General features: G+C 40.6%; 1 pseudogene across 1 annotated transcript; it reads left to right on the forward strand.

The window, feature by feature from the left end:
• The first annotated feature begins 12,894 nt into the window (after window positions 1-12,894).
• Window positions 12,895-13,277, forward strand: LOC307074202 (annotated as a pseudogene). The gene has a single exon. The product of its transcript is annotated as an uncharacterized misc_RNA (transcript).
• The last annotated feature ends 2,306 nt before the right edge of the window (window positions 13,278-15,583 follow it).

Raw genomic sequence — 15,583 nt, forward strand, 5'->3', positions numbered from 1 at the left:
CTATTGAATGACCTCCAGAGAGCTGGGACCAAAGTAACAAAGGCTACCATCACTAACACACTACGCCGCCAGGGACTCAAATCCTGCAGTGCCAGACGTGTCCCCCTGCTAAAGCCAGTGCATGTCCGGGCCCGTTTGAAGTTTGCTAGAGAGCATTTGGATGATCCAGAACAGGATTGGGAGAATGTCATATGGTCAGATGAAACCAAAATAGAACTTTTTGGTAAAATCTAAACTCGTCGTGTTTGGAGGAGAAAGAATGCTGAGTTGCATCCAAAGAACACCATACCTACAGTGAAGCATGGGGGTGGAAACATGCTTTGGGGCTGTTTTTCTGCCAAGGGACCAGGACGTCTGATCTGTGTGACGGAAAGAATGAATGGGGCCATGTATCGTGACATTTTGAGTGAAAACCTCCTTCCATCAGCAAGGGCACTGAAGATGAAACGTGGCTGGGTCTTTCAGCATGACAATGACCCCAAACACACCGCCCGGGCAACGAAGGAGTGGCTTCGTAAGAAGCATTTCAAGGTTCTGGAGTGGCCTAGCCAGTCTCCAGATCTCAACCCCATAGAAAATCTTTGGAGGGAGTTGAAAGTCTGTGTTGCCCAGCGAAGGCCCAAAAACATCACTGCTCTAGAGGAGATCTGCATGGAGGAATGGGCCAAAATACCAGCAGCAGTGTGTGAAAACCTTGTAAAGACTTACAGAAAACGTTTGACCTCTGTCATTGCCAACAAAGGGCATGTAACAAAGTATTAGGATGACCTTTTGTTATTGACCAAATACTTATTTTCCACCATAATTTGCAAATAAATTCTTTAAAAATCAGACAATGTGATTTTCTAGTTTTTTTTTTTCATTTTGTCTCTCATAGCTGAGGTATACCTATGATGAAAATTAGAGGCCTCTCTCATCTTTTTAAGTGGGAGAACTTGCACAATTGGTGGCTGACTAAATACTTTTTTGCCCCACTATGTTATCAATACATTTTTCTAATAAAGTAATGAATACAAAATGCTTACTAACCTTGCTTTCTTTTGGAGCACTTTGAAGAAGCTTGGGATGTGACTATTTTACCATGTCTTCGTTGTGTGTTGCTCATGTTTACACTATCCAAGGTGGTTGATTCAGGAGTGTCCTCCATGTTGTCCAAGGTGGTTGACTCGGAAGTGCCCTGCATGTTGTCCAGGGTGGTTGACTCGGAAGTGCCCTCCATGTTGTCCAGGGTGGTTGACTCGGAAGTGCCCTCCATGTTGTCCAGGCTGGTTGACTCAGGAGTGTGCCTCAGAAGTGTCTGGTCCCTAGCAGTCTCAGTTATTGAGCCTTTGCAAAGTAATAATGATGGTGATGTTATTCTATGAGCTTTCTGACAATACGTTTGTTTGCTTGTATTATTCACTGTAAACAACCTCAGTGTCAGGCAATATGCAATTCTACATTATATATTAATTTAGATTTTAGATGTAAACATTTCATGAATGTAGAATTACTTGAGGATCATTTCGATAATCCCCCCAGAAATGATAATTTATTTGACATAACTTAAAAGATATTACCGCATATATACAAGTCAGGATACCTTTGCATTGATGTAGGTCAGCAACGTTTTCTTCGCTGGAATCATCACTCATTTCTACTTCATCTGGTTGGGTAAAAAACAGTTCAGGCAAATTATTTAAATTAAGGACTAAGAACACTAAGAAAAACTATATTTCAAGGATTTCAAGGTTACCTTCAGGATTGACCTCAATGTCATCCAGCCCTTTCCCGTGCAGGTAAGGCAGTCTTCCTTTGTCGATTGCCATCAAGAGTTTGCTGACTTTTGCGAGCTGAAGGGTACTCTCTGGAAGCCGATAGAATTCTCTATGGACACGGATGTCATGTCCTAGAAAGGTGGCAAGTTGATCCATTTCATTTTCTTTCAGATTTAGTAGTGTGGACAAAGTGGCCACTTGTTTCCGCAATCTTGTTGAGGTGAGTGCCTCTGGGTTCTTTGCACCACATTGCTTTGCAAACTTACGAAAGCAGTCAGAGCCTCTGTAATGGGAAAGGACACCTGGCTGTGCAAACATGTACACATTTTCTTTGTGGACTTGACACTCTTTCCTGCTTTTCATGAGGAGGTCCATAGCAGCGATCATGTCAGGGGTTAGAAGCACTGGAACCTTTCTTGACCTTTTACCTCGAATCTCAACTCTCTCAAAGTGCTCTGCAAGCTTCCTCTCGAAGTCGGTAAGGCCCCTCACAATGTCTGGATTCAGCTCTGTACGATCCCTGGATGTGAAAGTCTGAAGCTCCATTTTTGAAACTTCACCTTCCCGCCTTCTGTTATATAGTACTACCTGCGTCAAAGTCACTTTAGCAAGATTTCCAAAGCTTTTTCTGTTGGGTTCTTCCTCAAGGTCCTTCATGCGCTTAACACGCTCAGCAGCAAGAAACTTGTGCAGCACCGACACATCCTCTGTAAAGGGTAAAACCTGTGGTTTATTCCATTTGGCTTGTTGAAGTGTTCCCAATGCGGCAGCAGAAATGGACTCTGTCCAATTTTTCTGATGTAGAGTGACAAATTGCTTTGCAGACTCCACAACGGCAGGGCGATTTGCAATGATGGCATTGCATTGCACAATGCCTGCAACTTTGGATAAACTGTGTCCCAATTTCAAAGCCAATGATGGGATTTTATACGAGTTGCTTTCGACATCATAACCAGCAACAGATCTAACTGCCTGTATCACATGTGGAAAGTTACAAGGCATAACGAGGTCTTCGGTGCTCTTCAAAGGTGTTATAGCTCTTGCCGTTATCAATTGTCTTGCCATCTCTCTCATTTTTTGGCGTATGTAGTCATTCCTTCTTTCATATGGTTTCCTGGAATTGAACAGTGACTCGCCGATACAAAGGATGACAGTTTCACTCCTTACAACCGAAGAAACGTCATGCAATCTTCCAAACACTTTCCTTAACTGAGTCAGGTCTTGGTAAGTGCATTTGAATCCGTTTTCGGCCAACTTGAGGCTCTTCCTCAACAGACTTTTTCGGGCAGTTTCTCACATGTCTCCATAAAGAGTTTCTTGCATACAATCCTTCGCAAAACCTGCAGTGACGGAAGTCATCAGATTGTTTTGCAGTACTGGGTCTTCTACAAGCAACCATCTCTCCAGTGCCACAGCTTGCCACTTCAGCATTATGGTCAAAGTTTCCTCTCTTCTTAATAGAGCGTAACAACTCGCTTCTTTTGCAGGATCTTTTATCAAAACTGAAAGCCATTGCAACATCAGGCTCTTTACTGTGGACGGATTCAAGATGTCTTGCCAATTTAGAAATGGCCTTTTTACAATAAAGACAAAATTGCTTCTTGTTGTACTTGCTTCCTTTTGCTGTTATTGGCAATGGTGTGACATTTATGGAGCTTTTCTGCTGTGATGTTTTCTTTAATGAATTGGCACTGCAGCTTATCACTGAAGGACAATGATTGCTGCTCATCTTTGAAGAACTTAATGTTCTAGGTACCTCTGAACTGGTGGTACTATCCCCCTTTATGGTTTTGAGTTCTTTACTAGCAGCACTTATAATGGAAGCATCCGAGGAATTGCCACATGAGTCTGGAACATAGTCAGCATCATCATAGTCCGTAGCATCCGAAGATTCCTCAATTAAGTCAGTGGAGGTCTGAATGAAAATGGAGAAAAAAAGCTTCTAATTCTGTCAATAACTTATGCATGCATGAATAGCTAGGGTATCATACTCCCTACAGTACCATCACAATGTGCATAACATCTACAAACTCACAGAATAAATAATTCTGGTGAACTGAATCAAAGATCTCTTGGCTATCTCTTTTTGAGCCTCCTGGTACCGATCTTCACAACAACCATGATGGCGCTTCAGATTTTGCAGATGGCTGCTTTTTCTAAGCTTTACAAATCAAAATGAAAATACTTACTTGAAACTCTACGATGTTTCCTCACATCATAATTACCCGAAGGTGTTAAAATATGAACTATTTGAACTTATGACCAGAATGCAGCATTCTTACCTGCTCTGCAATAGGCCACTGGTGGGAGGAGACAGTTCCAGAGGACTTGCTTGCCTTGAATGAAATGATGAACAATAAATATTATTTTGTATAAACACAGTACCGTAACGTGGAATTAGGATATATTATACTGTGCTGCATTAACTTTGCATGTAGGGACCACAGTTGTAACTAAAATAATTCAAACGTGGATCTGGGCTTTTTATGTATGACTCTATAGAAATAGTTAAAACTAAAATATCTGCTAACCAACAATATGAGGACTGTGTAACACACACACTCTACTGTTGTTGGGTCAAACCATATTGGGACGTCATGTCATCAGAAACACATTTTAGCCTTGCACAGACTAAGTACAAAATGAGGACATGACGACTGACTTAGACATCAATTTAATTTGAATAGAAACGATCTACAATAAATGTGTAATAACCTGTTGGATCTGGACTTTTTATGTAACTCTATAGAAATGGTTCAAACTAAAATACCTGCTACCCAACAATATGAGGACTGTGTAACACACACACTCTACTCTTGTTGGGTCATACCATATTGGGATGTCATCTGAAACACATTTGAGCCTTACACAGACTAAGTACAAAATGAGGACCTGACGACTGAACACATCTAGAGTGAAGGTTCCTGACTTTGACTTATCCTTTTGTTCTCAAAGAAAGCTGAAAAGCCCCAACACTAATGTAAATGGATCTACTGCCGTAGAAATTAAATCACGCAAATTGATAAGTATGTTAAATGGGCAAAATCATTACCAAATGGGAAAAAAAACATAGGATTTGGTGAGAATAGAGATTAATTTGATGTTTTGAGGGGCGGTTAGTTCTGTCAAATGGTAAGGCTAATTTTGTTAACGCTATGATATTGAACCAACTTATGGAAATGTTGATATTGTGAACATTTTGCACAAAAACGTTGGTTGTGATAGTCAGAAGCCATTTCATATATATATAGGAATGGACTGAGACATCAATTTAATTTAAATAGAAACAATAAATGTGTAATAACCTGTTGGAAGGATGAAGTGGATCTCTGGTTAACTTCTGGGTCCGCTGAAGTATGAGCTGGGATCTTGCCACTTTTGTGTCTGAAACGAAATACAACAATAAGCTGTCAGAAATATTTTGTATTATAATATAGATCAAATCTAGTTAGTAAACTAATGATCATACTCATTTAATTTACAATATATTCCTACCACCAGTCTTCCATAATCGCCTTTGGAATGAAACTCATTGCTGAGGTCAAGGGCTGCATTGACTTTGCATGTAGGGACCACAGATGTTAGTTAAAATAATTCACACGTGGATCTGGGCTTTTTATGTAACTCTATAGAAATGATTCAAACTAAAATATCTGCTACCCAACAATATGAGGACTGTGTAACACACACACTCTACTCTTGTTGGGTCATACCATATTGGGACGTCATCTGAAACACATTTGAGCCTTACACAGACTAAGTACAAAATGAGGACCTGACGACTGAACACATCTAGAGTGAAGGTTCCTGACTTTGACTTATCTTTTTGTTCTCAAAGAAAGCTGAAAAGCCCCAACACCAATGTAAATGGATCTACTGCCGTAGAAATTAAATCATGCAAATTGATAAGAAGTATGTTAAATGGGCAAAATCATTGCCAAAGGGGAAAAAAAACATAGGATTTAGTGAGAATAAAGATTAATTTGATGTTTTGAGGGGCGGTTAGTTCTGTCAAATGGTAAGGCTAATTTTGTTAACGCTATGATATTGAACCAACTTATGGAAATGTTGATATTATGAACATTTTGCACAAAAACGTTGGTTGTGATAGTCAGATGCCATTTCATATATATATTGGAATGGACTGAGACATCAATTTAATTTAAATAGAAACAATAAATGTGTAATAACCTGTTGGATGGATGAAGTGGACCTCTGGTTCACTTCTGGGTCCGCTGAAGTATGAGCTGGGATCTTGCCACTTTGTGTCTGAAACGAAATACAACAATAAGCTGTCAGAAATATTCTGTATTATAATATAGATCAAATCTAGTTAGTAAACTAATGATCATACTCATTTAATTTACAATATATTCCTACCACCAGTCTATCATAATCGCCTTTGGAATGAAACTCATTGCTGAGGTCAAGGGCTGCATTGACTTTGCATGTAGGGAACACAGATGTTAGTTAAAATAATTCACACGTGGATCTGGGCTTTTTATGTAACTCTATAGAAATGGTTCAAACTAAAATATCTGCTACCCAACAATATGAGGACCGTGTAACACACACACTCTACTCTTGTTGGGTCATACCATATTGGGACGTCATCTGAAACACATTTGAGCCTTACACAGACTAAGTACAAAATGAGGACCTGACGACTGAACACATCTAGAGTGAAGGTTCCTGACTTTGACTTATCTTTTTGTTCTCAAAGAAAGCTGAAAAGCCCCAACACTAATGTAAATGGATCTACTGCTGTAGAAATTAAATCACGCAAATTGATAAGAAGTATGTTAAATGGGCAAAATCATTGCCAAAGGGAAAAAAAAAAAAAGGATTTAGTGAGAATAAAGATTAATTTGATGTTTTGAGGGGCGGTTAGTTCTGTCAAATGGTAAGGCTAATTTTGTTAACGCTATGATATTGAACCAACTTATGGAAATGTTGATATTGTGAACATTTTGCACAAAAACATTGGTTGTGATAGTCAGAAGCCATTTCATATATATATTGGAATGACTGAGACATCAATTTAATTTAAATAGAAACAATAAATGTGTAATAACCTGTTGGAAGGATGAGGTGGATCTCTGGTTCTCTTCTGGGTCCGCTGAAGTATGAGCTGGGATCTTGCCAGTTTGTGTCTGAAACGAAATTCAACAATAAGCTGTCAGAAATATTTTGTACTATAATCCATTTAAATTAAAACAGAGAAAATCATTTGTGTACACACATAAAGTGGTGAGAACATACATGCAAGAAGGGACATGTGTTTATACATTTTATAATTCTTTAACAGATCCTATACATTCTAATCTATCAAGAGGATTTACTTACCAGAGCACGCCATGGCCACGGAGATTCTCCATAATCATAGGTTATTTCACTCTCTGCTTGGATGTTTTCAATCGCAAACAGGCAAAGATGAGGTTTACATTGGACTGTCATCTTTCTCATTTTGCAATTTGGGGACCTGTTGGCATCATTCACCAGCCGCCCCAGTGAACCGTCTTCGCAGGACGCATCTAAGCTAAAATTGAAGAGGGAAACAGATTCAAACTTTCTCCACAAAACCCATAAGGGTATAGAGACTAACTGATGTCTTATAGGCTTTCACTTACCACCATGAGCCATTGTTCCATTCAAAATCAAACAAGAAAGCATTTTGGTTTTCCGTATACTTCCCCTGCCTCTTGTCCCGTTCATATTGCGATATTAACTCCCCACGGTACTCGAGGACAAAGGATCCCTTTTCAATTGGTGCACAGGCAAATACACCACGTCCTGATACAACAAAGTTAACAATTTAGTATCAAGTAATACAGCACACATTAGGTTTATGAATTGCAGTTGATCAGACCCATTTAGCCTGCTTATCAATATGTATGATTTAATATTTAGGGGAAAAATCCATTGCAGGGGTGCAAACTGGTAAGGACCAAAAAAGGTGACAACATTCAAAAGAAATGTCTGAAAACTAAGAAAATCACGAGGAGAAGTATTTTATGTGGGATTTAATGAGATCTACAGCTAAAAAGACTTGAATGTGTTTCAGATGACATTCCAATATGGTATGACCCAACAAGTGTAGAGTGTGTGCATAACATACCTTTATGTTCATTGATCCAATTGACCTTATAACAAGGCTTGTCACTTCCAGATAAAATAAAATTAATAGCCTCACCCTCAGGACTAAGTCTGGCTCTTCTATTTGACATGCTCGTCAATTGCCCATGTGCTCCTCAACTAGCAAACAAACTTCATTGGAAGATGAAAAAAAGTCAGCGAGACAAATACAGAAAAGACCAATACTTGATTGGAATCAAATTAGGATTCATCAAATGGTATTAGTCTGCCTTTAGTCATATCTCACTTATGTTCTTACTAATGCTGTATATCATTAGCTTATTAAGCTAGTCAGATACCATCAGAATAGGGTACTGTCAGAAATCTTAACACCTTAACATCTTCAAAGATAAATATTGTTATAAAATTATAACACTGTAAGCTCGACAATTAATATTGTCTGCACTGAACAACCAATATCATACATTTAAAAAACATAATATAAATTCCAGAAAAAACGATTTAGTGCCAAGTAGCAATGTCGGTCAAGAACACTGAGATGTAACAACAGCTTAGAGAATAACTATCTTTAGTTGTAATTAAAGAAACAAATGTATTACCTTCATTTCTCATACACTTCGTCCAGTTCCGTTTGGAGAATGTGGCACCTTCCTTTCAGCTAATTCGCTAACATTAGCTTAAAAGTTTGCTTCCTATTGGTTGTCAGTTGAGGTCATGGGTCATGGGTTTTTTCCAGCGGCAGCGAATGATAGGTAGGTGTTTTCATTTAAAAGGAGACAATGCGCTCATCCTTGTACAGAATGAAGAGTTGCTGTACAAAAACGTAATTATCGGGATTTTATAGTTATAGTTGACTATGATATCATGGATTATGTGTATTCAAGTAAATCTATCTTAATTAGTTGGTAAGTGTGCTCCCATGGTGTGCTCAAACAAAATTGCCATTTTGTGAAATTAGTCACGTGACATATTAGTCACGTGACTATGAAAGTGTGTTTAGAGTGTGTTAAAATTCCCAAACTGACCACTAGTTGGCGTATTCACAGGTGAGCAAAAAGTACAAACACTCACACACACTCCAAATTACAAAATTGTGAAATTTAAAGACATGTCAGATTTTTTGTTTAGGGGCATTCTATGGTAGTTTAGAACACTGTAGTAAGCTCGGAAAAATGAGGACTCCGAAAATGTCCTCATATTTCCGAGCGTCCTGACATTGAAGGTGAGTTTTCATAAAATTGTCCTGATATGTCTCTAAAACGAGTGCACACACACACACACACACACACACACACACACACACACACACACACACACACACACACACACACACACACACACATGATGCGATGAGTTTCAGGAAATCAGATCAACAAATTCAAGCAAATCTGAATGACACCAGAAGGGCACTCTGAACCACATCAGGATGTGTCGGTATCTTCTCTGTGTCCTTGGGTTGAAATCCCATCCCCCCACCCGTCTGAGGAAATGTTTGTGTTCATCACATAATAATTACATTTGAAGTGCTTTGGGTGAACTTTGGGATGATGAATTAGTGATGAATCCCTTTAGGGTGCAAAACCCCACGGCTGGTAATGAGGGTTTGATGGATGGAAACTGATGTTTGTTTGTTTGTCTTTTGGTGGGTGGTCATCGAGAAGTCTCATTTAGAATATGAGAGTACTGAGCAGGGAGCATGATGATTACCCTGAAAGTCAACATACATAAATCATATGCAAACCTCTACCGTCATTGAATTAATCCTCTTTACTAAAGCCACTTTGAAATTATCTATTACAGTTTTCCTCTAGCAATATTGGATTTTGCTCACATCATAAAGGGGAGAACATAGAGAGAGAGAGAGAGAGAGAGAGATTTATTAATAAAAACCTTGAAACTGTCCCTGCTGCTGCTGTTACGGCACCTCCAACTATTTAACTGAATCGTCACGCATCCCGGGGTCTATTGTTTCACTCTGCCGCCATAAAAGGTGCAGTCAGTCGGAGAGATTCCACCATCTTTGGGCCTTTGTGCAAATTAAATTGCTCCAAAATGCAGACCTCAGCTGTTCAGAGGCGATACATTATCCCCACCCTGCGTCTGACTGACGTTGGAATTATTACCTCTATCAATATCATGACTGGAAATGCCATTTTCTCCAGCTTCATTACCATAATCATCCCAGCTAGCATTAAAGGTCCCATGGCATGCTACTTTATGGATGCTTTAATAAAAATATTAGTGGGCCCCTAACACAGTATTTGAAGACATTCCTGAAATTCAGCCGTGGTGCAGAATTACAGCCACTACGAGCCAGTCGCACATTGAGCCTTCCCCAAACGCGCAGTTTCGGTGTCTGTAGCTTTAATGCAAATGAGGAGGAGAGAGGCGGGTAAATGAAGAGGGTGGGGGTGTGACCCTGAAAAGCTTGCAGCCACGGAACCATAATCTGTTTACAGTGGATATATCACAATGGCGAAGCAAACACAGCCTTTGGCCATGTTCTGCAAATATTCAAGAGTCCTGGAGCTCTATATCTAAATAATATCATATTATATTATTTATATTAATACCAGAGACGAGAGACCGACGTGTTATGTGCCATAACACCAACAGCAGAACGGTTATCCAAATAAAGAAGTGTAGGCCTTCAACACTTGCATTACAGTCCTGGAGCTCTATAAATAAATAATATCATGTAACCTAATGGGCCTACATGTCATATAATACCTATTATCACGGCTAAAAGCTTTGTGCGCCTTCAGACGATATCATGAATCACAAACGACTCTGATTCTTCCACTTCCACATCAATCTGAAGTAGACTGAACTGTGCGCTGCCCACTGCCGTGCGGTGGTGCTTCGCGGTGGTGGTGCCTCGTGGCAGAGGCCAGATAGCCCCAACTACAGTGGAAATACCAGAGACGTCAAAGAACCGACGTGTTATGCGCCATAACACCAACAGCAGAACAGTTATCCAAATGACAAAGAAGTGTACAGCACTTGCGTTACAGTCATGAAGCTCTATATCTAAATAATATCATATAATACATATCAAATAATACATAATGTCATGGCCAAAAGCTGTGTGTGCCTCCAGATGATATTATGGATCACAAACAAATGTGTCGGGTTCTCGGACGTCTCTGGTTCTTGTACTTCCACATCAATCTGAAGTAGACTGAACCGCCCGTTGCCCGCTGCCCGCATCCGGCTGCCTGCTGCCGGGCGGTGGTGCTTTGTGGTGGTGTCGCCTCTGGGCAGCAGGCAGCAGGCAACAGCGCTCAACGATGGCTGAGATAACCCCCACTACAGTCTCATTGTGGAAATACCAGAGACGTCAGAGAACCAACATGTTATGCGCCATAACCCCAAAAGCAGAATAGTTTTCCAAATAACAAAGAAGTGTACAACACTTGCGTTACAGTGTGTGTAATCACACACACACACACACACACACACAAACACACGGGTGGTTTACGGGGTCAGTTTTACCATACTTGTTAAATCACATGTACATGGGGACACCCCTTTCCCCATGCCGTAGAGACATGAATTACATTAAACTGCTCCAAAAAATCTCAGAAAAATTACCTACTACTTTAAATTTCATTTTGATGAAAGAGTCGAGAGATTTGAATACCTGAAAGTATACATTCACTGTGAGGACGGGGCGGGACAAGGCGGAACTGGGCGTTTCCAAGCATAATCATGACTTATGAGGACCCCCCTTGTTTAGCAGGACATGCCCATACACAAACACATACACAAAGCAAATCCCTTGGTTATAAGGACATCAATGGTATATCTGGACATCGAACATACACACACACACAAATGTAGAAAACCCGTAGTCTTGAAGACAATAATGGTTTAGCTGGACATTACACACACATACACAAAGCAAATCCCTTGGTTATGAGGACATCAATGGTATATCCGGACATTATAAATTTAAAAATATCCCAGAGGAACAGAGACTTTGTGAACTTTGTGATTTACGAGAAGTGGAGAATGAATCTCATTTTCTTTTATACTATCCCTTCTATGATGAACTAAGAGTGCCTTTTGTAAATTAACTGTTTGCTCAAAACAGGATGTCAGGATGGAAGGTTTGTTTATCTTTAATGTTTATAAGTTAGCCTATTTTGTTACTAAAGCCTGGATGAAACGTCAGGATGGTTTATATTGTTAATGTTAGTATTTTTTAGCATCTACTTTTGGTTTTTGGTCTGTCTATATTTAATAATGGTGTCTTGTAAGCCCTTGTGGGCTGGGCATGCTAATGCATGACAATAATAAAAATTTCAAATTCAAATATACACACAAATGTATCAATCCATTGGTTATAAGCACAACAATGGTTTAACTCGATATTACCTTAAAACTAGTGTTGCATTAGTTTTTGGTATGGGAAAAAGTACCCCATAACTACATTATTTTAGAAATGTGCAATACCAGAATAAAAAAAACAACAATTGACCATTAGTTTTGGTTGATAAGTTGCTAGTGGTGTATGTGCAATATAAAACCCGACTGACCCATAGTGGGTCAAGAGCGTTGGTACAAGCAGTGACCATTTTCTCATTTGCTCAGACTTCAGAGACATGGAAAGATGGCAGCAGCACTTGCACAGCCTAAACTTATTGAGAAAGGGAGTGAAAAATGACATGTCTTTACAATGGACAAAAAAGTTCACCACATGACATCAAGGATTCAAAGACCAAAGCAAAATGTCAAAAATATTGAAAACCATATATATATATATATATATATATATATATATATATATATATATATATATATATACATACATACAGTACATGCATATGTGTGTAAAGATGAGTGTATTTTATGATGTTAAATACAAATGGTATTTTAGTATCTGCACATACACTCACCGGCCACTTTATTAGGTACACCTGTCCAACTGCTCGTTAACGCAAATTTCTAATCAGCCAATCACATGGCAGCAACTCAATGCATTTAGGCATGTAGACTTGGTCAAGACAATCTGCTGCAGTTCAAACTGAGCATCAGAATGGGGAAGAAAGGTGATTTAAGTGACTTTGAACGTGGCATGGTTGTTGGTGCCAGAAGGGCTGGTCTGAGTATTTCAGTAACTGCTGATCTACTGGGATTTTCACGCACAACCATCTCTAGGGTTTACAGAGAATGGTCCGAAAAAGAGAAAATATCCAGTGAGCGGCAGTTCTGTGGGCGCAAATGCCTTGTTGATGCCAGAGGTCAGAGGAGAATGGCCAGACTGGTTCGAGCTGATAGAAAGGCAACAGTAACTCAAATAACCACTCGTTACAACAGAGGTATGCAGAAGAGCATCTCTGAACGCACAACACGTCAAACTTTGAGGCGGATGGGCTACAGCAGCAGAAGACCACACCGGGTGCCACTCCTGTCAGCTAAAAACAGGAAACTGAGGCTACAATTCACACAGGCTCACCAAAATTGGACAATAGAAGATTGGAAAAAGGTTGCCTGGTCTGATGAGTCTCGATTTCTGCTGCGACATTCGGATGGTAGGGTCAGAATTTGGCGTAAACAACATGAAAGCATGGATCCATCCTGCCTTGTATCAACGGTTCAGGCTGGTGGTGGTGGTGCAATGGTGTGGGGGATATTTTCTTGGCACACTTTGGGCCCCTTAGTACCAATTGAGCCTACCTCAGTATTGTTGCTGACCATGTCCATCCCTTTATGACCACAGTGTACCCATCTTCTGATGGCTACTTCCAGCAGGATAACGCGCCATGTCATAAAGCGCGAATCATCTCAGACTGGTTTCTTGAACATAATGAGTCACTGTACTCAAATGGCCTCCACAGTCACCAGATCTCGATCCACTAGAGCAGCGGTTCCCAAACTTTTTTAGCCGTGCACCCCCTTCTATGTCGCAACCCGGTTGACGCACCGGGGGGGGGGGGGGGGGGGGGGGGGGGTTCAATTTCTTAAAATATTTAGTATTAAGATTGCATGAAACTCTCCCATGTATTTGTTGTAAAAAATATCATTAACTTATTATAGAACTATTATCAACTTATTCAATTTATGTACAAACAATTCCAACTATGACACTTTCAAGATGAGGGCACTAGGCCTTGGTCCAAAATATGGACATATATGAGACCCTTTCTAAGGGAAAAAATAATCAGAGGCAGAAAGCAGATAAGTTGTGAACATGTTATAATATTATTGAGCCGCGTTGAACACAAATTGCAGCAAGTTTAAATGACCGTGGAGCTAACAGCCCCGTCATTATACAACAGGTTATGGAAATAACATTAGAACGCCTGTAATTTGAATGAAATTGCAATAAGTTACACACAACATAAATAACAAAGAGCATGGCTCAGGAACAGATTAAAAAATAAAAAATAAACCGGGATCCTGGGGATTTTTCAGTGCAGCGCAGCTGGCTCAGCCTGCAGCGAGAGAGAGAGAGAGAGAGAGAGAGAGAGGGGGAGAAACAGGGAGGGTGTGCGTGTGAGTATTTCCAGTATATTTGTAGCAATAATATCAATACCATTTGGCCAAATACTTACCCATATTAATGCGACGGGTGGGCCTGCATCTTGGCACAAAGCTCTGCGATGTTTGGCGCAATTGAAGACAGTTTAAGCCTCAAATCTTTCTCAACAGCATCCAGTCTTTGCCGATATTTAGTCTTAACTGCTGTCAGAGCAGAGAAGCCAGCCTCGCACAGATACGTTGTAGCGAAGGGCATCAACACTCTCAAGGCCTTCTTTGCCAGGACTGTGTACGATGGCATTGACTCAGTCCAAAAATCGACAAGTGGCTTTTTTTTGAACTGCAACTGCAGAGCCCCGTCAGATGACAGCTCGATCAGCTGTTCCTGCTCGTGAAATGACAGCTGGGGGACCGGGAGGGAAACTTCAAACGGGTTGCGAATCCACGCTTGAGATGTGTCCATAGGTGGGAAGTATTTCCGTAGCTGCTCGGCGAGTTGGTTGAGATGTTCAATGATGAGGCTTTTCACGTGCTCACCCAGGTGCACGTCATTTTCCCCCAAGAACTCGTGAAGCGTAGGGAAACACAAGAGTGTGTTCCCACTCACACAGCTCGCCCAGAAGCGTAGCTTCTTCATCGTAGCTTCGATCTTGTCTTGTGTGTTGAACACGGTTACACTGACTCCCTGCAGACTTAGGTTCAGTTCATTCAGAGCAGAAAATATGTCCGCCAGATAGGCGAGCCTCTTCAGGAAGTCTTCGTCATGCAGACTGGAAGCCAAATGAAATGGATTGTCCTCAAAAAACTGCTGAAGCTCGTGTCGCAGTTCAAAAAGCCTTGTCAACACTTTGCCGCGGGACAACTAACGCACTTCAGTATGCAGCAGCAGTGCTTTGTGTTCGCTGCCCATCTCGTTGCATAACAGCGTGAACAGTCTTGAATTTAGCGGGCGAGCTTTAATGAAGTTGACCAGTTTCACGGCATCATTCAGTACTGCAAGTAGATCAGCTGGCATGTTTTTGGCTGCCAAGGCCTCCCTGTGAACACTGCAGTGTAACCATTGAATGGATGGACACACTTTCCTGATATGAGCTATAAGCCCTGTGTGCTTCCCCGTCATCGATTTTGCCCCGTCAGTGCAAATGCCCACGCAGCCTGTCCAGTCGATGCCGTTGGTCCTCATAAACCCATCAATTAAATTGAAGATTTCCAATCCTGTTGTTCGGGTAGCAAGGGGCCGACAG

The sequence above is a fragment of the Pollachius pollachius genome, assembly GCF_949987615.1.
Source record: "Pollachius pollachius genome assembly, chromosome: 4".
Classification (NCBI taxonomy): Eukaryota; Metazoa; Chordata; class Actinopteri; order Gadiformes; family Gadidae; genus Pollachius; species Pollachius pollachius.